The sequence below is a fragment of the Bos javanicus genome, chromosome 7 (assembly GCF_032452875.1).
Source record: "Bos javanicus breed banteng chromosome 7, ARS-OSU_banteng_1.0, whole genome shotgun sequence".
In the NCBI taxonomy this organism is placed as follows: Eukaryota; Metazoa; Chordata; class Mammalia; order Artiodactyla; family Bovidae; genus Bos; species Bos javanicus.
This window is the reverse complement of record NC_083874.1, coordinates 54823090-54845412: the sequence shown is the minus strand read 5'-3', so window position 1 is coordinate 54845412 and position 22323 is coordinate 54823090. Positions and strand designations below refer to the sequence as shown.

The following is a 22323-nucleotide window of genomic DNA, read 5'->3' as shown; positions in this document are numbered from 1 at the left end:
GGAGAGGAAAAGCAATAAGCCCTAGAACTTACCTCAGTGAGTGCTGGAAACAGTTCTTGTGAAGAAATACCCATTTGCAAAGCAGTCCAAATCCCCAGCCACACACACAGTCTGGAGCTTGTCAAAATCCCAAACAGGTAAAATACAGAGGTATCAGTGAAAAGTGCCAGAGAGATGTGCTCTTAGAAAATAATAATTATATAGATAAATATTTATATAAATGTATATTTGTGTATATGTATGTATATATTCACTCCCAATCTCAAGTTAAAACAAGTCACAAAAAAGTTAAACTGTGACTAGAGGTGGTTGGATTGAAGAAGCAAAGCAGAGAAAAATATTCAAAGCTTCTCCAGGAAGAAAAAAAAAAAATCAAACCTTTGGAAAGAATCCTTAAAACAAAAGAGAGTTGCAAGAGGTACCGGGACTTAGAAGCTTTTCAGAAAGCCCAGAAGCAAGACAGATGCTCCCTGCTGGGGTCCCAGGTAGCCACCCCACCTGCCGGCAAGGACAAGCGGGCTCCCATGTTCCCAGCCAGGTGGGAGCGGGCGGCCGCCGCGGCGCAGAGATGCCGGCGCGGGGCTCAGGCTCGGGCTTCTCCGGTGGAGGAGCTGGGTGGTTCCACAGTTCCCAGTGCAGTTCGGATGCTGTTGTTTCAGCAGTGCAGGCAAGAAACCATCCAGGGAAATGACTATTACATCATCTTAAAGGAATATGGCTTGGAGAGAGCGGAGGCAGCTCCGAGTCACGTCCGCCTCGGTGACAGGTCGCCGGGACTGCACGGGGTTCGCCGCGCTCCGGCCGTGGGCACGCGAGTCCCCCGGGCGCTCCGGGCTCGGGGCGGGGACGCAGCGCGGCGCAGCCGCTTCCCTCCCGGTCCTGTCCGGGAGTCTGGAGTTTCCAAGGGCCTTTGCTTTGCCCTTTCGTGCTGTCTCTAGACCTCCACAGCCACCACCATGCCCCAGAAACAACCCCTCAACCCAGATGAACACGGCGGTTTTTCATTTTTAAAAATCAACAAACGATTCCTTTGCATGTGCACTAAATTTCTGCTAAAGGGCAAATTGCCCCCTCTAAAGCTTGCTTAAAAGAAAAAAAAGCATACTCAATGACCCCAATGTTCAAGCTATAAAGTGGGTTTTTCTCTCCTCAAAGAGGACTAAGCCATGTTCTCTCAGATGCCCTTTCCTGTTTTTGTTTTTTTGTTTTTCCTTTTTCTCCATTCCTCTGCCACCCTCACCCCAGCAAATAAATAAATAATGAATATATACATCCATACCTTCAGTCTCTCTGGAATTTCTGATGCTCCTTCCCAAGACTATAGGAAGAACTGGTACCCTCGGAAAAAAACAGGGTTTCTATCAGTAAGTCATTATCTTGGCTTCCACGTAAGACATCGTTACCTGCAACTTTTTTCTGGGTCTGTTTCCTTACGAAGCTTCTCTCTGGATGTGCCCCCGCCCCCTCCCATCTCATCCCAAGAGGACTCTGGTGGAAGACACGCCTGCAAAGAGACATTTTACTCCTGTCCCAGAGGGTTCCCTTAAGTGCATCATTAGAGTTTCAGGAAGGCATTTCCAGGGCAACCTAATCCACTAACAAAGTGCTTCCAGTTGATCCTGCCAGTCAATAATGGCCCAGGCAACAGCTTACAGTAAGTCAGCCATTTCCCCTTTCAAACACCAATGTCTTAGGACTCACATTCCTAATGAGAATGTAGTACTTCATCTATGAATAATATATACAGGGCACACTCCATTCCAAACAACTGCTATTTTTAAAAGATGAAAACCAAAAATGGAGAGAAAAGTGTGAATTAGATACATTTTATGGGATACATGGGTTTATTGCCAGCTCTTGCCCCAAGAATTAGCGTGAAGATAGACTCAGCAGTAGCATAAAATAATTTCTAATCTAACACTCTTTTCTTTCGCTAAGAATCAGGTTACTGAACACATTCAGAGTATTAGCTAACACTCCAACACCTGATTATATTTAACTTTGTTTCTTTAACTAATGTATTAACCTACTCTGGCCTCAATCTTTGGGATTTTAATGCTGGATGTGCTTGTTATTTGATGCACTCATATCGCCATCTAGTGTCCTCAAACTATCAGTGCAGGACTATATCCAGCAACTTGTGTGTAAGTGTGTGTGTGTGTGTGCGCACGCGTGTGCGTGTTCAGTCGTGTCCGATTCTCTGGGAACTCATGGACTGTAAGACCGCCAGGCTCCTCTGTCCATGGAATTTTCCAGGCAAAAATACTGGAATGGGTTGCCATTTCCTACTACTCCAGGGAATCTTCCGGACCCAGGGATCGAACCGCGTCTCTCGTGTCTCCTGCATTGGCAGGCGGACTCTACCACGGCACCATTTGGGCCAAAGGTCAGGATTTTTTTCATCTTTGTTTTAAAGTTCTTGAGTATTATCAGAAATGCTCTGTTCACCAAGATGACAAAGTAAACATCTAGTTGCCATCGGGTTAAGGGGAAAAGTAAGTCTGAATCCATAGCTAGTGAGTACTGCCTTTGGTTGTAGTAAAGAGCAAATTATTTTATGTCTAACCAAGTCGGCCAGCACACCATGACAGTGGCTTTGGAGATTGGATCTTAAAGTATTTGGGAAGAGAAATCATAGTTTTTAAAACTAAAAGGAGCTTGTGAAATGGAATCACCATCTCATCTTTGGACGTAGAAACTGAGTATCAAGAGGGAAAGCACTTCCACGGGGTCACACAGCAAGGTGAGGGTTAGACCCCTGCCTATTCAGAACAGTCAGTGTCCTGTTTTTAACCTTATGGATTCTGGAATAGGAATGGAGAGGTGGCAAATAAAGAAAACAAGAAGAATTTTAAGATTATTACACATTTGAAAACGCAGCAAGTCATTTAAAAGCGCTTTTAATTTGAAATTAAATTGCAAGGCTAAAATATTTTCACAATTTAAAAGAAGAGTATTCTGTATCTCAGAAATGAGAAGCTCTTTTCATTGGTCTGGGCTTCATCAGTTCAGTTCAGTTCAGTTCAGTTACTCAGTCGTGTCCGACTCTTTGCAGGTTAGGCTATTTCTGAGACAAGTAGTTCTTAATTTGGGGGAGAATGGACTGCTTGGAGAAAATCCAGGCAATGAATACATGAACATAAAAGTTCACATTCAATGTCAGGGACAAAGCCTCTGAGGAAGAGCTGAATAAAAAGGCAGCAGGGAGATCACGTGGCCAGGGACGCACATTCCCAGCCATACTCACATTTGGACTATGAACCTTCTTTCTTTTTTTTCTTTTTTTTTTTAATGTGGACAATTTAAAAGTCTTTACTGAAATTGTTGCAATATTGTTTCTGTCTTATGTTTTGGGTTTTGGCCAGGGGGCATAGGAAATCTTAGCTCCCTGATCCAAGCTGCACCGCCAGCACTGGAAGGCAAAGTCTTAACCACTGGACTGCCAGGGAAGTCCCTGAACCTTCTTTGTAAAATGAGATTACACACACACTCACAGAGACACATTCTGAGGACTGAAAAAAAATAAATAAATAAAACATTCACCACACAACCTTAACCTTATAACCATACCACCTGAATGCACTCTGAATTCATATTTTGTAATAAACACTGTTAAGTACCCCAGACTTTGCACACATATATTGCTGTATATTGTTTTGTGCTAAAAAAATTTATTTAGTATAATAAACAGTTAAAAATAAACAACTGTTTTTACAGCCCTCTTGAGGTATATTTGCTTTTTAATCTACCTGGATCCTCAAGAAATTAAGAGGGTCTGGACCTCTTACCCTTTGAGAGGTCAGGGATTTTGTTCGAGGTTGGCCCTAAGTCTATTCACATTGGGGTTTGTAGAACCCAGGTTAATAGCCTCTGATCTGTACTCTTTCTTGTTCCTTTAGTCTCAGGGAGGCAAAGGATAAGAAGTGAGATTAAAGCAATAATTGGCTTGGAGGAAACAAAGCAATACACTATCTAGAGAGATTTAAGTAGTGCTAAAGTAAGCGAGTGTGTCCCAGGGTGTCTCAGGGAGGTTGTCAGTAATCCCAGCTGTTTGGTGCCTGAACAGGAGGCAAGAAGCCAAGTCTAGGCTGTAAGTGTATTCCTGTCCTTCATGTCAGCAGATAACACTGCTAGTGTTATTATTCTCTTCTGGCAGCTCTCCATTGAAGCACCGTGGGATGCCACACTCTGTGCAAAGGCCGAACATCCAGCAACAGATTTCTCTTAAGCAAAGAGTGAGGAAGAATGTTGCATTCCGTTCCTTGTAATATTCAAGCCCACAGCTCATGAAGACACACCATGGGTAACTTGTGGAGTTGATGGAACGTGTCTTAGCTTCTATTTCCTGTTCCCCACTTTCACACACCCCCAGAGCTGAATGTTGAAGAGTGTGTTCTCAAAAGGACAATTTTAATTTTGGAATAATGTGATCACCTCCCACATCCTCGCCCCCTAACACATCCTTAAGTTTCCTCTCCCTTAAAGGGAGATAGCTTTTATGCTGACTGTGTTATCAGGGAGGGAATTGATCTCATCAACTTACTCATGCTAAGATGCTGTGCATTCATTGTGTTACATGCCCCAAGGACTCCTGAATTATCAGCCTCATCTTAATAGCTACTGTTGATGGAGGGCCTGTCAGAGCCATTACCTCTGTCTCAGCTCTCCCCGACTGGTGGTGTAACATCGGACAGAAGACTGAATGTCTCTGAGCCAGGGTAAAACAGAGATAATAAGAAGACTGCCTCTCAGGTGTGCTGTGCAGATAAAATACAATGATCTGCATGTTGAACCCCTAGCACATTCCCCAGCTCTAGGCGAGTGCTTAATGAATGTCAGTTGCTGCTGCTGCTGCTAAGTCGCTTCAGTCGTGTCCGACTCTGTGCGACCCTGTAGACGGCAGCCCATCAGGCCCCCCCCGTCCCTGGGATTCCCCAGGCAAGAACACTGGAGTGGGTTGCCATTTCCTTCTCCAATGCATGAAAGTGAAAAGTGAAAGTGAAGTCGCTCGGTCGTGTCCGACTCTTTGCGACCCTATGGACTGCAGCCTACCAGGCTCCTCCATCCGTGGGATTTTCCAGGCAAGAGTACTGGAGTGGGGTGCCATCGCCTTCTCCGTGAATGTCAGTAGTATCCATTAAAGAGGTAGAAGCAGCCATATTTGTTGTTGTTCAGCTCAAGTTGAGGCATAAGGAAGTTACCAAAGATGCCCAAAGATTGAAATTCAGTTCTGTTTGCAAATCTGTTGCTCTTCCCACTATGTAGTTTTAGGTAAAGATTATTACTTGGTATAAAAATATTTCTCAGTAATGGGGGAATCAGGCTTTGGTGGGGGAGATGGGTGGCAGAATAGGGAACTGAGAATAATCGATACCACAATGGTTAAAAATAGAAGTGCCATTATCTTCTGCCAGATGGGGTTGCATTCCTGGTACCCTTTCATCCATTCCAAACAGATTTACTAAGTACTATGCTTATGGCACAAAGAGAAGAGGAACGAAAAAGCCTCTTGATGAAAGTGAAAGAGAGTGAAAAAGTTGGCTTCAAGCTCAACATTCAGAAAACTAAGATCATGGCATCTGGTCCCATCACTTCATGGGAAATAGATGAGGAAACAATGGAAACACTGTCAGAATTTATTTTGGGGGGCTCCAAAATCACTGCAGATGGTGATTGCAGCCATGAAATTAAAAGACGCTTATTCCTTGGAAGGAAAGTTATGACCAATCTAGATAGCATATTCAAAAGCAGAGACATTACTTTGCCAACAAAGGTCCATCTAGTCAAGGCTATGATTTTTCCTGTGGTCATGTATGGATGTGAGAGTTGGACTGTGAGGAAAGCTGAGCGCTGAAGAATTGATGCTTTTGAACTGTGGTGTTGGAGAAGACTCTTGAGAGTCCCTTGGACTGCAAGGAGATCCAACCAGTCCATTCTGAAGGAGATCAGCCCTGGGATTTCTTTGGAAGGAATGATGCTGAAGCTGAAACTCCAGTACTTTGGCCACCTCATGTGAAGAGTTGACTCATTGGAAAAGACTCTGATGCTGGGAGGGATTGGGGGCAAGAGGAGAAGGGGACGACAGAGGGTGAGATAGCTGGATGGCATCACCGACTTGATGGACGTGAGTCTGAGTGAACTCCGGGAGTTGGTGATGGACAGGGAGGCCTGGCGTTCTGGGATTCATGGGGTCACAAAGAGTCAGACACGACTGAGAGACTGAACTGAACTGAACTGATGCTGTATCCATCATAGCTGTTAGGTATTTAAGATACAAAGATGAATTCAATACAATCTCTGAACTCAAACATTCACATACAAACACACACTCATAATCAAAGTCATAACAAAAGAAGGCAAAGATTAAGGTTCTAGATTATTGATCACTACCTCTTATTTGCAGAAAAATGTCTAGTGCTGTATTCAGCTTTGGATCCTACATAGTTCACATATGGTTTGGACAAATCACTTAACCTCAGGTGGCCTCTGCTTCCATATCTGTAAAATGAAGCTGTCTCCTGTTATAAAGATACCGTAACTGATGGCAAAAGATAAAATATTGCCGCCCAATCTTCAGAAGCAAAGTAGGATGCAACAGAGGAAGAAGGCAGCAGACAGCAGTCTGTCTTGTTAAAATAAAGCCTCCACAAGAAAGAATTGGGATTCGACTTGTATAATTTTAAAGTTGGAATGGGAGACCCTTTGAGATCATTCTTTGCAGCCTCAGCTCCACCTAAACGTTTAGGTAATAGGAAATGTTCAGTTTAGTCACTTCTCTCAGTTTCTTCCTGAAAATACCGTTGAACTTGACTCCCAAAATACAAATAATAGCTAAAGTTGTTTGTACCACCATACAGTCTCTGAAGGGAAGTCTGCAGAATAAAATTCTAAGTGAACTCATTTTGAGATCTGAAGTGTTTTTGTTTTTTTAATGTTATGCTGATCTGAAAAGCAAGTATCGGCTGCTCTTCACATACGAAGTTAACACCTTTTCAGGTTTTCTTCAAAATAATGACAATTTTCTGGAACAAATGGTCCAAGTTAGGAGTGCATAATTTGATCATGATTGTTGAGTGAAGCCAAGTCCACATATGTGTTTTGAAACTGTGATCTCATCAGCATGAAACCTAACCAACAGAAATACACTCTTCCTTAAAACAGATTGGAGAATAAGGGGAGAGAAAAGAATCTAACTGCCTGACTTTGAAACAACTGGTTCCAGCAAATACACAGGCAATATTTTAGGCATAGCCATAAAAAACAAAAGAGGTCTCCCCTTGCCTACCCCTACAGTCCTACTTCGAGCAACCTGCTTAACTATGTTGTATCATTCACAGTGTGATGCTCATTGCGTATGTTGTATTATGCATACTGGCACCATCCTTACTATGTTTGCTATGCATTATGCAACAGATCTGTTGGCAAAGGAATAGTGTAATTTCTAAGCCCGTAATTGTCAACCTTTTATCTTCCACCTAGGAAACCCATTTTTCAAACGATGTCTCCGTTGCCTTTCTAAAATATGCAACAGATACAAGCAATATCAAATCCAAAAACACTTAGGTGTTAAGTTCAAAAACACTTATTATTTAAAAAGCAATCAGTCAGAGATTTCTAACATGTCAGTGGTCTCTAGAGTGCATTTTAATGTTTTTCTAAATAGTTTTCTATATGCATACATGGAATTTATTGAACTCCCTGAAGCAACTTGTGGGGAAAGTTTGAAAAGCCTAGTTATAATAAAAAGGAACAGGTTTTAGAATCAGGCAGAGCAAGGTGTGAAAGAGGTGCCTACCAGCTGCATGCTCATGAGATAATCACTTTAGTTCTCTGAGGATATTCACTTCATATATATATTAGAGATAGAAAAATCCACTTTCAGGATTGTTGTAAGGATTAGAGATAAAATTCTGAAAGTGCCTGGCACATAGCAAATATTCAATAGGTAAGTGGCAATGTGGTTATAGTTATGCTTGGCTCCATCACCTCCTCTGTCCCTCTTCCACCACTTTCTGCCTGTACCCCATGGGTCTGTGTGAATGAGTGAATGGGAGGGTACCACATTACTTATTCATGCTGGTGATGTGAGTGAACCCTTTTTTAAAAGTCTGTTTCTTCCTGGGAGGAGGGGGATAGAATAAAGGCAAGGGATACTGGGATTTCTAAGCACAATTATCCTTGGAGATGGATAATTAGTTCATTTAAAAACAGACTCACCTGCCTTAGAAATGGCTGTGGTTTTCAAAGAATGATAGAGGAAAGCTCATTCAGAACATCTCATACCATTTTACAGTGATTCAGCAGTCACTTTGGTGTAGCCATTGTTTGTAGAAGGCATTTTTCACAACTAAATCCAAACATGTCATACTCATAGACTGAAATGAATTCTACCGATGGCATCTGCAGGTGGGGAAAGCACGAAGAGAGAAGGGCAAAAACCAAATAACAAATGGAAAGGTTTATCTCAAGGATTTGACACGTCAAAGCCGGGAAATTCAGGAATGCTCTGAAATATCACTTTCATTGCCAGTGCACTTTTCCCCTTGCCTTTTGAGTTATCTGCAAGATATTCATGGAGGAGGGAATCATTTTTCATTCATCCTGGTAACCCTCAGTAGCTAGCACAGGCTATGGCATTTGGAGGGTGCTCAATAAATGTTTGTTAAATTTAATTGCAAGAATGAGAGTGTTTGCTTAGAATGGCACAAAATTGGCGTGTTAAACTTATGATTACCAGGGGAGAAAGGGGGAGGAGAGAAATTGGGAGATTGGGATTGCCATATACACACTACTATATAAAAAATAGATTAACAAATAAGAACCTTCTCTATGGCACCTGCTCAATACTCTGTAATGGCCTATGTGGGAAAAGAATCTAAAACAAGAGAGTTTTATGTGTGTATACGTAAAACTGATTCACTTTGTGGTATAGCAGAAACTAATACAACATTGTAAATCAGTTGTACTCCACTATAACCCCATAAAAAGTTTTTAAATGATTTGTCCATTCTGGACATTTTATACAAATGGAATCATACATTACTACAAAAAAGAAACTGACAAAGTTATGTCAGAATGAGTGTTAGTTGGAAATATAAGGTGGTTGATTTCAGTTTAGTTCTCAAAACATTGAGTTATCCATACTGTCAACTAAAAAATAAAAAATGCACAACTTAAATGTTGAGACTTGTGTTTTGCTTGGCAGACAAAACTGAGAACTTAAGCCTGGGATGCAGCTTCTCAGATAACTCTGAGGGACTGCTCTGATGAAGTAATGGAAGAGCCATGATATGAGGAGTTTTTGCTACAAAGACCAGGTATGTGAGTGCTCAGTTGTGTCCAACTCTTTGTGCCCAAAGAGTTGAACTGTAGCACACCAGCCTCCTCTGTCTGTGGGTTCTCTGGGCAAGAATACTGGAGTGGGTTGCCATGCCTTCCTCCAGGGGATCTTCTCGACCCAAGGATCGAACTTGTGTCTCTTGTGTCTCTTGCATTAGCAGGCAGGTTCTTTACCACAAGAACCATCTGGGAAGTCTACAAAGACTAGGTAGTGGAACTTCATAAGATTACTGTTGGAGCATCCCTGGCAGCTCAGTAGTAAAGAATTCCCCTACCAATGCCAGAGACAAGGGTTCAATCCCTGGTCTGGGGAAGATTCTACATGCCTCGGAGCAACTAAGCCCCTGCACCACAACTATTAAGCCTGTGCTCTAGAGCCTGGGAAACCCAACTATTGAGCCCATGCTCTGCAACTACTGAAGCCCACACACCTAGAGCCTGTGCTCTGCAACAAGAGAAGTCACCACAATAAGAAGCCGAAGCACTGCAATGAAGAGTAGCCCCCGCTCGTCGCAACTAGAGAAAAGCCTGCTGCTGCTACTGCTGCTAAGTCGCTTCAGTCGTGTCCAACTCTGTGCGACCCCAGAGACGGCAGCCCACCAGGCTCCCCGTCCCTGAGATTCTCCAGGCAAGAACGCTTGAGTGGGTTGCCATTTCCTTCTCCAATGCATGAAAGTGAAAAGTGAAAGTGAAGTCGCTCAGTCATGTCCGACTCCTAGCAACCCCATGGACTGCAGCCTACCAGGCTCCTCCATCCATGGGATTTTCCAGGCAAGAGTACTGGAGGGGGTGCCATTGCCTTCTCCGAGAGAGAAGCCTAGGCAGCAACAAAAAATACCCAGCACAGCCAAAAATAAATAAGTAAATAAATATATATATATATATATTTTTTAAGGAAAGATCACTGATAATTAAAGAAAGCCAGACACCTCGAGTTCATGAATTTAGCACTTTTCTATGTATGAGAAGATGCGAGAGTCTCAGCTTATTGAAATCACTCCTTTGATATGTACCTCAGTTATCTGGGGCCAGAATCCTGAATCCCCTCATGGTGCATGTGTGGGGGTGGCTGCAGTGGCTGAGGGCTTGCCAGCCTGTCTCCATCCTGAGTTCCTTAAGGGCTCACAGTCTGGGGTAGCTGTAGTGCCTGATGGCTGTAACATCCTCTGTTTACTGATTTGCCAGGCAACATTTTTCATTCACAATGCTATTAGGGACCTTTGCATTTGGTCAAGTCCCAGAGAAATCAACTCACTGCAAAAAATAGCCTTTCTTAACTCATCACTGCAAAGAGGTCATTCAAGCACCCAATGCCAAGTCAAAATGGAGTGAAAAAAAGAAAAACTATTAGAAGGAACACCCCTGGAAGAGGAAGAGATCACAAAGTTTTTAGTTTCAAAATTGTACTGACACCAGTTTCCTTAAATATTCATGTCGATGTCTGTAGCCAAACTAACAAAACTAACGATGACTCCCAAACATATTCACTTACATTTAATTCCTACAACAATCCAGAATTGTTGGCCTTGTGGGGAGAATAAAAGAAACTCTGAGAGTTTAAATAATCACCAAGAGGTCACACCAAGCTTGTCTGATCCCAAAGTGCCCTATTAATTACACCAAACTTATTTACACATAGTTCCTTTGGTTAAATATCCTCAACCTCTATCTGATATTTGCTCACTCAGAGCAACAACACATCCCTAGCAGAGATCACCACCATATCCCCAATCCTGGTTCTGTACTGGGCACAGGGAAAGCACTCTGTAAGTAAGTAGATGTCAAAGGTTTATTAGAAACTACCACCTGGGACAGTGGTATCCAGAGATTTTAGCTGGATACAGAAGAATCTGATCTCCTGTGGTGTCTCTAATTTTCTTTACTCCTGAAATGTTGGTTCCCAATGGAAGACTGATTCCAATGATGAAAAGGGGTTCTAAAGAGGTAAAATAAAAAGGTTTCCATAACAATATCAGAGAATTGGCCCTTCATGAAGCCACAAGGTTAAGTAATGTAGATTTATATGCTTATGTTCTAGATTTTTAAAGTTTTTAGAAATAAACTGCTTTGGGGATAAAGCTAAAAATCCCAGTTTGGGGGGTTTTTTTGTTGTTGTTGTTTTTTAGGTACATAGATGGTAAAAAATATATATATGATTCACTTTAAAAAAATCTTGACAAGGTACCAGGCAATTCTAGTCCAGTCATTTTATGCATCAGTCACTCTGCATCTTTTCCAAAAATGTGTGTGGCGTTGGAAAGCCTGGTAATGATTGACCTATACAAACACACACATGGGGCACGAGATTTAAGGAGCCAAAGCACACAATTCAAACGTGAGTTGGGAGACATCATTCTTAAGCTGTATAATGCAGATGTGCTTAGCTGCTGCCAAGGAAGTCTCATGTTACCTTTATAGACAATGATCTGAGCCTCAAGCACATCTCCCAATTACCCTAGGGTCTCTCCAAACGACAGGCTGGTTTGCAATATGTGGTTCCAAAGACTGCCAGAGGACATCAGGCAATTGTTTGAAAATGCAACCAGTGTCATGTATCTTCATGATAAATCTGGTTTCCATTCCATCAGGAAAAACAATGTCTATGACATTAAAAAAGAAAAAGATTTATGTATCTGACAGAAACTGGATTCAACCTGATGCCTCTTGACCAACCCCTTGAATTTTTCATATATGTAAATGAGATCTTGAGAGCTGTTACATACTGCTACTCTGTTGTAGTACCATCCTATTGAACACAGAGGCTAAGATTACCCCTAGATAGGATATTAAATAAAATTATAAATTTAAATGGAAAATTAGAGAAAGAACTATGGATGGAACAGAGATGGAATTCTAATTTGCACCAAAGACAGTAAGAAAATGCATTTCTCTTATTGCCATTTTGCCCAAGGACATTTGTACATATAGGTCTAAAGAAAGAAAGAGAAAGTAACTCCAATGAAAGTGACCAAGGGGTTGGAGCCCAGTTTGAGAACATCAGTGCTTTGTCACTAGCTAATCAGAGTCCAGAGAGAGTCCTTTCCCAGAAGCCCAATGAGTTAATGACAACTAAGGTTGTTGGAGTTCAACAAAAAAAGCTTTTGAAATCGTAGTTCTGTTCCATGTCTCTTATAATCATTTATTTAATCAAATATTTAATCAAATATTTACATGTCTGTTTGTACAAAGAACTATGTCAGACACTATAGAAGCTGCAACGATAATGGGACTAGAGTTGCCCTCAACAAGCTGATGATCCAGTAGGGCAACACAGCTTACTCTGTGTCTGAATTGGAGATAGGTAACTTGTGCACCAAGGAGAGTGATGGCTGCTTTTAAGAGAAGTGGAGAAAGTTCTATGAGAAAGTCACAGAGCTAACCAAAAGAAGTCATTTTGAAACTCTAAGGAACATCTTGTCTAGCACAAAATACCCATTAATAAATTATTGATGGGCTAAAGAAAGTGCCTCCTTGCATCACTACATATTTACTGGGCATGAAGTCAGAGACATCCATTTAGAATTCATTTAGAACTGCCACAAACCAGGCTGATTCATTAGTCTTGATGCTCTCAGAAATATTTCTGTAAGCCCATTACAGCTCTAGTCCACATAGCTAATTTGTATTTGATTCTCAGCCAATGAGGACTAAGAGCCATTTGAGTGGTCCTCCCCAGGCATTTACTGACTCCACCAGATCCCTCTTTCTGCCATTACTTGTGTGCCACTGAACACGTGCATTCAAGACAGCTGAAAAAAGGAATGCAAGCAATGGTGTTAAGATTCTACCAAAGATCAAGGAAGATACTGGATGGCAGAAAGGAGGCTTCACTACAACAGCTCCAAGTGCCTTCAAGGAGACAGTCTAAGAAATCCAGATCAACAATTGTCTGGTGGAAATCCTTTGACATTTTGAAGGGCAGCATAAGCCTCATTGCAGCAGAGAAAGATTGTCCAACAACAATATGAAGGATAAATAGAGGAAATCTATGGCCAGAGACATATCACAACTTTAGGCGACTTCAGGAGAAAGAAGAGCAATTGCCAAAGTATATCAGTAGCACGTCCCCAAGGATGTTCAATAATCACATAGACCACCCATTTAGATATTGTGATTATTTCCAGGAACAGATCCCCACAATAATTTCAGGTTGGGGAGTGGAGGCAGAGGGTGATATAAAACACTATTTCTATTTCAGATACCCCAAGAACCCTGTAATTAAGGATATCCTGAGGGAGATTCACTTTCTGTAAGCAATGACTTACAGAGGATGAGATGGTTGGATGAGATGGATGAGATCACGGATTCAATGGACAAGAATTTGGGCAAATTCCAGGAGATGGTGCTGCTGCTGCTAAGTCACTTCAGTTGTGTCCGACTCTGTGCAACCCCATAGATGGCAGCCCACCAGGCTCCCCGGTCCCTGGGATTCTCCAGGCAAGAACGCTTGGAGATGTGTTGGAGATGGAGATGGTGAGGGACAGGGAAACCTGACATACTGCAGCCCATGGGGTCATGAAGAGTCAGACATGACTTGACAACTGAACAACAACGAGCAATAGCAGTTCTTCAAGGCAATTGTATAACACAGAGGAGACTGAATAAAAGAACATGAGGAACTTCTGTTCGGTGCAAAAGGACAATCTTATCATTTTGGTCACCCTGCATTATTGCAAATAAAATTTGCATGGTTTATTAACCTAACATTCACAATTTGGGGATGGAAAGGGAAAGAAACCTACAAAGCAATCTACCACTTAAGCTAAAAATGAAGACTTCCTATGCTGGGAAGTGTTCGTGCACCATGGTGAAAAGTGGCGGCTTTAGGATCAGGCAGTTCTGGGACCAAATCCCAGCTCCATCATTCACCAGTTGAGAAAGTTGAATTACTCTTCTAGTCACAATGCTCACATCTATAAAACAGGTAATAATTGTAGTTCCTTATAGGCTCAAATAAGAGAATACATATCAAATATTTAGTGCATCACCCTCTCATAGTTAGTACTCAACAAATGTAGCTTTGGAGTTTTTTTATGTATTTTTTCCATAATGGTTTTGGATTATCATCTCCCTAGAGTAGAGGCACATCGTTAATATCATTAATGTTGGCCAGTCCTCGTTCTTTGTCCCCTTACAGATTGGGAGGCAGAAATCAAGGCAGTCACACAGATCCCCTTTGAGAGTGTAGAGTCTCCTACTGATAGTTGTTTGGGGGGTCAAAGGGCACCGTATGGCAGGTAATAATGCTATTTGTCTGACTAACACGCTGTCCACTGGCTGAGTTGTCAGAGTCCCCATCCCTGGCCGCATGAAGCTCTAGGCCTTGCTCCTTGTTTATCACATGTCACTTGTCCCAGCATGGTTTCCTGCATACAGGATGTTTGGACAAAAATCTGCACATCTTTTAAGTTCTGTTTTCCCCCCATACCCTCCCCCTGTTGACCTGACTCAGTCTCAGTGGACTGTCACCACTATGCAAATGACTTCAGGTTTGGTTTCCAACTTATATATACCTGCTGGGCATCTTAACATAGACCTGCCAGAACGTCACATTCAAGTCCAAAGCCAAATATCTGTTTGCTACTCTCATTCATTGTATTTTATCGTATTCTCTAAGTTAATGGCATCCATGGCCTTTCTCTAAACCCAGTTGTCTTGTCTATCCACTTTACAATAAATCTTCCAGGTATCTCTTCTTTTCCATCTCCATTTGTCCTATCCTTTTCTTTACCTTTTACCCAAATCAGTTTGTTCCACAAATAATTACTGAGATCTACCGTTGACTAGGTACAGCATTCTGTTGTAAGCTCTGTGTGTTGGGGACCTAGAGATGAACAGGTAGACATGGTTCTTTTCCTCATGGAACTGTCATTCTAGGCAAGCAATGCAGATTTTAAACTGGTAATTAAATAAGCAAAATCATTTCAAGTAGTGACATGTTATGGATAAATTAGAACTTGGTAATATGAAAAAATGTCTTAGGCAGAGGTTGGGGAGACAAAGAGCAGAGGTTGGGACTCTGAGTAAGTGATATGTGAGCTAGGGCAAGAAGCCAATCGTGTGAAATTCTGGAAATAGCATATTCTAGGTAGATGAAACGATAAGAACAAAGGCTCAGATGTCTGAAGTCATACTATGCTTGGCATGTTCAAAAAACCAAGAAAGCCAGAGAGTTGGAGCAGAAGTGAGAGTTTAGGTCTGAGAAACACACAGGGGCAGGTCAAGCCATGCAGAGGATCATGGACCAGGGTAAGAGTGTAGATTTCATAATAAGTATTATAGGAAGTCATTGATGGGTTTAAAGTTAGAAGAGGCATGGCCTAGTCTGTGTGTGTGTGTATCTGTGTGTGTGTGTGTGTGTGTGTGTATGTATGCTTGCATGCTCAGTCATGTCAGACTCTTTGCAAACTCCTGGACTGCAGCCTGCCAGCTCCTCTGTCCATGGGATTTACCAGGCAAGAATACTGGAGTGGGCCTTGTGTGAGGGAAGATGGCAGCATCCAGATGGAGGTCTTGAGATAAGATCTGCAAGGTGTTGGTGTGGAGGCCCACAAAGGTTCGCCCCAGGTGGCTTGGCCTTCTGTGCTGCAGGGCCCCGAGATGCCGGGCATATGAGTGGGGCATGTGATTCATGCGGAAGCCAGAGCCTCCTCCCCCAGACAGGGTATATGAGTTCCTGGACTAGAGTCCTTCATCTTCACAGGGAAGATGCACTCTATGCCCAGGCTGGCACAGCCAGTCTTCCCATCCTGGGACCCTGACTGGATGCACCTCTTGCCCCTGCTGCATGAGCACCTGCTGTACAAGGACCAGGTCTGCTACATCTTCCACCAGTGTTGCCACCTCCTCGAGGGTGTAAAGCAGGCTCTCTGGCTTAACAAAACCAAGTTAATAGAAGGCCTTCCTGAGAAAGTGCCTAGCCTTACTGGAGATCCAAGAAACCACACAGAAGATCAAGATGAACCTGTTCTGAATACAATCTCTCATGCTCATTTCTGGCACTCTACTGAAGACGTCCCTAAAAGAGAGACCTATTGCCCAGTCATTGTGGACAGCCTGATACAGCTGTGTAAATCCCAAATTCTCAAGCATCCTTCTCTGACCAGGCAGATCTATGCCCAAAACAACATGTGATCCACCACCCGGAAATAAGAGTCTACCCTGATTCAGGTCCACAGTTCCGGTAGAGCCCAAGTGAATGCCAAGGATCTTCTGCCTCCCATTGCCCACCAAGAGGAGGCAGAAGCTACTGAGAATCATGGTCTTGAGACCTTCTATCCCATATCTCCCACCATCAGTCTTTAGGAGTGCAATGTTTATGATGTGAATGATGACACAGGATTTCTGGAGGGCTATTTTTACCCCTATCCTCACACCCAGTATTTTCTGGAGTCAGCCAACTTATAACTACACAGCTTTCAGCCAGATCGGTTGTGAGCCAAGATGATCCTGTCTGCCTTTGGCAATGTGCTGGCTCAGGCTTGGTTCCTGTATGGGAATGACCCTAAGGTTTTGGAGCAGCCAGTAGTCATGCAGAGTGTGAACACCCATGGGCGTGTCTTCCTGGTGCTACAGCTGAACACCACAGATCTGGCCTCCGAGGAGGACCTCAAGAATCTAGCCTGGGTGAACTCCAATCAACTCCTGCATTGGCATTTTTGTTGTGTTCCAGTGATCAAAAAGAAGGTGGTTGTGGACCCTGTTGGACCAATTTGTTCCCAGCCAGAGACATTCAGGAAGTTATTAGCTCTGTATTTTCATGGTGTTGTGTGACCCAAGGACTGTCTTGAGGCCTGGAGCCCCAGACCCCTCTCTTCCTGAAGATCCTGGAGTCTGGGCAGTGCCTGGGGCTGGTCCGGAGCTGCAGCACTCCTTTGGCTGGGGGTCTCGCCCACAATAAAGAGCCCTTCGGGTGCTCTGGAGCCCGTGTTTGTTGTGAGGGTGCTGTCAGGTGGGACACCCACAGTTGCACACAAGCCCTTGCCCTGAGCTTGCCTCTGTGCAAGGGCCAGCCCTAGAGCCTCACCTGTCCCAACTTTATCTGTGACCCATCTTGTGACTTTACATAAGAATCTTCATCTCTCTGAGTTTCAAAAAAAGAATCCTGGAGTGGGGTTCCATTTCCTTACACAGGGGATCTTCCTGACCAAGGAATCAGACCCACACTCTCTTGTGCCTCCTGCACTGGCAGACAGAATCTTTAGCACTGTGCCACCTGGGAAGCTCCGTGTTCTCGTCTACTTGTTTTTTAACGTTGACATTGACTGCCTTGGGGATAATGAATTGTAGGGAAGCAAGATTGACTATAGCGCAGAGTAAAGAGTGTTGCAGGGATCCAGGCCATAGATGACAGTGACTTGACTAGGGTTAAGGAAGCAACAATGAGGGAAAACGTGAGGATTTTGGATGCATCATGGAGGTACTAGAGATGGTACTTTACACAGATCTGCTAATGTTCTCCCTCCTTCCAAGGTTTTTCATCTCAATTCATTCAACACAAAGCTGACAGTGTCATCCTTCTAAAGATGTCATCCTTTGCCTGAATATGTCAATTGGTTCCCTGCTGTTCATAAAGTCCAAATTCCTTGGTACAGATTCAAAGTCTTATGCTTTAACTACTTTAGAGAGATACACAGAGGGACTTAGAAGGAAAGGATAAAACAGTTACAAAGCAGTTCACACAATACTATTGACAGAAGGTGGTGCTGGCTGTTGGTGTGTGAAGAATTGGCATTCACAACTCTCTAACTGTTCTTACTCTGAGAGGATATGTGGGAAACGCAAGAGTCACAGGGCGGCAACCAGTGGTCATGTTTTAACTTCCAAGGGAAGAATATGGAAGTTTTAAGAACTAGGAGTAATGTAGTAGCTCCTCAGATCACAAATCAATAAATGAATTGATTGATTTGATTATGATCCTTTACTTCATCCATTCCCCTGAAATATAATACCCAGCTATGATGGAATTGAATGAACACCTCATAACAAAACCTGCTTTTTAATGGTCAAGTCATCATGCTTTACATTAAACATATGATTCATTTTCCTCTCTGCCTTAAGTAAGCATTTCTTGGAAAATGAAAATTCATGTCAGGATCTTCAAACCAGATTTGAGAAGTCGTGGTATTAATATTCCCTGGAAGAGGGCATGGCAACCCATTCCAGTGTTATTGCCTGGAGGATCCCCATGGACAGAGAAGCCTGGTGGGCTACATACAGTCCATAGGGTCACAGGGAGTGGGATATGACTGAAGCTACTTAGCACACATGCAAGTACGTTATTAATATTAACAATACAGAAAAACAGAAGAGGGCAGTGTTACCACAGACTCCTGCATCAATGCCAGGCTTTGAAGAGAAAATGCAAGTTTCTCTGAGTCACCCTGTTCATATCCAGAATCTCAAAGAGTCGCAGTTTCAATTGCTTGTTTCTTTCCACTTGCTAAGTCTCAAACTCTCAAACCAAGTCGGCAATGAGGCCTCCACTTTGATCTACCACTCTACTACCTCCTGCCAAGCTTTCTTAGCATAAAAAGACCCCTTTTGTCTGTGATATCAAGAAGTACAAGCCCAGCTTCATGTTTACAGTGCTTATGAATGATTTTGTCTTTTGCAGGATGGATGCTAAAAGAACTTCATCTGCATTTCTGCATTGGCCTCAGGAGAAAAACCCTCTACACTTAACATGTTAGCATCTATGGGCTCCAAAGAAAATAGGTGTATGCAGCTACATATCCAGAGGTTTAGTCAAAAACTTTCACTGGATGCCTGGTACACGTAGAAAACCAAAAAGGAAAGCGTTCCAACCCTTGAGACAATTTAACAGACAAGTTGAGAGATAGCTCTTTGCATGGAAATGATTATTAATTCAATAATCAGTTGATTATTGAATCAATAGTAATACTAATTTATATAATAATAGATATAATAATAGATACTGCTCCTTGGAAGAAAAGCTCTGACAAACCTAGACAGCATATTAAAAAGTGGAAACATTATTTTGCTAACAAAGGTCCCTAGTCAAAGCTATGGTTTTTCCAGTAGTCATGTATGGATGTGAGAGTTGGACCATAACAAAAGCTGAATGCTGAAAAATTGATACTTTTGAACTTGGGTGTTGGAGAAGACTCTTGAGAGTCCCTTGGACATCAAGGAGATCAAACTAGTCAATCCTAAAGGAAATCAGTCCTGAATATTCATCAGAAGGACTGATGCTGAAACAGAAGCTCCAATACTTTGGCTACCTGATGTGAAGAAATGACTCATTGGAAAAGACCCTGATGCTGGGAAAGATATAAGGCAGAAGGAGGAGGGGATGAGAGAGGATGAAATGGTTGGATGGCATCACCGACTCAATGGACTTGAGTTTGAGCAAGCTCCTGGAGTTGGTGATGGATAAGGAAGCCTGGCGTACTACAGTCCATGGGATCACAGAGTCGGACACGGAATTGAGATACCATTATTATTGTCTATAGTGACTGTCACTGTGATAAACAGCATTTCATTTACTCTTCACAATAAACTGATACAACTTATTAATGTGATATTTTTAGGTGCAAAGGAAATTGAGGGATGAAAGGAAGAAAAGATAGAAGAAAGAGGGAAGGAGGGAGGAAGGAAGGAGGAAAGGAAGAGAACCAAGTCTCAGACAAGTAGCTTGCCCTAATGGCCCTCCTCCCATGTACAGAGCGTGGATTTGAATGCAGACAGTCTGACTCCAAAGCCTGCACTCTTAACCCAGACACTGGATGGGGTACAGAGATAAATAAGCCAGGGACTCTGTCTTGGAATTGCTCATAGTCTAGTAAGAGAGACAGACTCATAAACAAATAATTCCAGTGCAGTGATAGCAGCTATAATCGAGGTATAACAGAGAAAAGGAGACACGGAGGAAGAAGTGACTAAGTGCCTGACTTTGGGTGAGTGGGAGGGGGGTCACAAAATACAGACATATTCATTTGTGTTTATGTAATTCATTGCTCTCTGTGGGCCTGGTTACCCACAACGAACCTGAAGTTCCTTCCAAAGCCACTTTCCGGTGGATTTCCCCTCTCTCTCTTAACAGGTTGTGGTTTGTCAGCCTCATCCTGCATGCAATAAGTACCTTTACATGGGGCCATGTAAAGTCTTTAGAACCATTCTAGAGAAGGAAGAAAAATAAGATAGCAATCTATTTACTCTCAAAAAAGAGTAAGGAATGTGACAAGCAGGTGAATGAATAAGCCAGTGCCATGTTCTAATGGAAGAAAAAGGGGAGGGAATGCTGGTAATCATAAGAAAACCCCCAAGATCACTGTGCATTGTGCAGGTGGCTGACAGCATCGTCATTCAGACAGGAAAACTATTCCGTGAAGTCCTCATTACCTAGCCCAATTTGCTTTCAAATATTGAGTTCTTCCATGGGATTTCCCATGGGATTATCTCTGCCCATGGGGTTTCCCAGGCAAGTACACTGGAGTGGGTTGCCATTTCCTTCTCCAGGGGATCGTCCCAACGCTGGGATCCAACCCAGGTCTCCTGCATTGCAAGTGGATTCTTTATTGTCTGAGCCACTAGGGAAGCCCAGGTCCATAAGGAGACTTCACAAATCCCATGAAATTTGTGTGTGAAACCCCATATACCTGTTGTGCATTTTCTAGGATTCCAGAGAGTTCAGGCAAATTTCCAAACAGTGTGCATTCCCCAAGTAGGTTAAAAATTATTCATTAAATACTTACAGAACTGTTATTCACATAAAGTATAAAACAGTGTCTGGCATCACTGAAAATTCCAAAAAGTCTAAGTGAATTCTTTGATGCCATTAGTATTCATCATGTTTATAAAAATGGTTACAAGTGTGTGGTGCCATCAGGTTATCATACATGAGTACAAGGCCTTAACAAGACCTCAGGGCTTGTCTTTGATGATGTTATGAATAATTAACCATTTATCTTCCTTTTGGCATTGCTGGGTTGGAGGATTAGCTCTTCAAGGTTTTAATTCAGTATTGATTCTCAACCTTTGTGTGTGTAACAGGGGTTGGAGTGGAGAAGGAGAGAAGAGTATTTGATTGAAAAGAACAGTAGGATATCACCCATCTGGTCTTCTCAAGCTACACACTCTCCCACCTGCCCCTTCTCCAACCCCTACCCTTATTCAGTCCTTTATTGATGCTGCCCAGTGGCAAAATTGCTAGACGTTGAAATGTCTCACTTTTCACCATCAGCCAAGCCACTTGTAGTTAAGTATCCTTTAAGGGTTAAGAAAGTTTCAGGTTAAAGAGCCCATCTCCAGATGTATTACTCTACCAGAGAATGAATCATTAAAACTAGCTTTATATTTTCATGGACCTTCTGTGCAGAGGCACAAGAAAAAAGAAAACCTAACATGAGAATTTGGCCTCAATGATTCCCTACAGCTAACAGTAGATAACAGTAAATCTACAAGCGACACAAGGCAAATATTTATTAGCTTTTTTTCTGGAAGTACAAATGTTTGCAAAGAAGGATCATATCAACAGTAAAACCTGGGTGAAATTTTAAGATTTGGATATGTTCATTATCAATCAAAATTTTTGCCTAACTTCTTCTACATCAAAGCAGCCTTGCTGTTGTGACAGAGCCAGAAACTTATAATGACTGCAGTTTATCAGAGCCTCTTGCCTACCCTAGAGAAAAACAACTCCAGAGATACCAGCTTTCTTCCCAGCAGTACACATAAGCTAGATTCAGAGGGAAGAGTGCCCTCTACTAAGCCAACCACATCCACTTCCGGTGGAGCTGGAGGGGTGGTTGCAGAAGCAGTGACTTGTGCATGTATCATTTCATGAAATAACAGCCTGAGGTGGAAGAGCTGCTGGCAAAAATATTCTAAACAAAGCCATTGGTTGGCACTCAACAAATAGCCTCTTCCTCTCACACGTTCAGCCCAACTTAGAGATATCAGGGACCTGTAGTTTTTACAGGTAAAACCAAACCTTTACAAAAGATTTAATTAACAACCTGT

The 22323-nt window shown here is 42.5% G+C and overlaps 1 protein-coding gene and 1 pseudogene across 1 annotated transcript in view; one reads left to right on the top strand and one right to left on the bottom strand.

Annotated features, from left to right (window-relative positions):
- KCTD16 (potassium channel tetramerization domain containing 16) overlaps positions 1–940 on the bottom strand; it is a 321458-nt gene extending 320518 nt beyond the window's left edge. Inside the window, exon 1 of the mRNA XM_061423854.1 lies at positions 33–940. The gene's annotated coding sequence lies outside the window, so the exon portion shown is untranslated. The remainder of the gene's footprint in view (positions 1–32) is intronic.
- Positions 941–10308: 9368 nt separating this feature from the next.
- Positions 10309–17112, top strand: LOC133252142 (large ribosomal subunit protein mL37-like; annotated as a pseudogene).
- The last annotated feature ends 5211 nt before the right edge of the window (positions 17113–22323 follow it).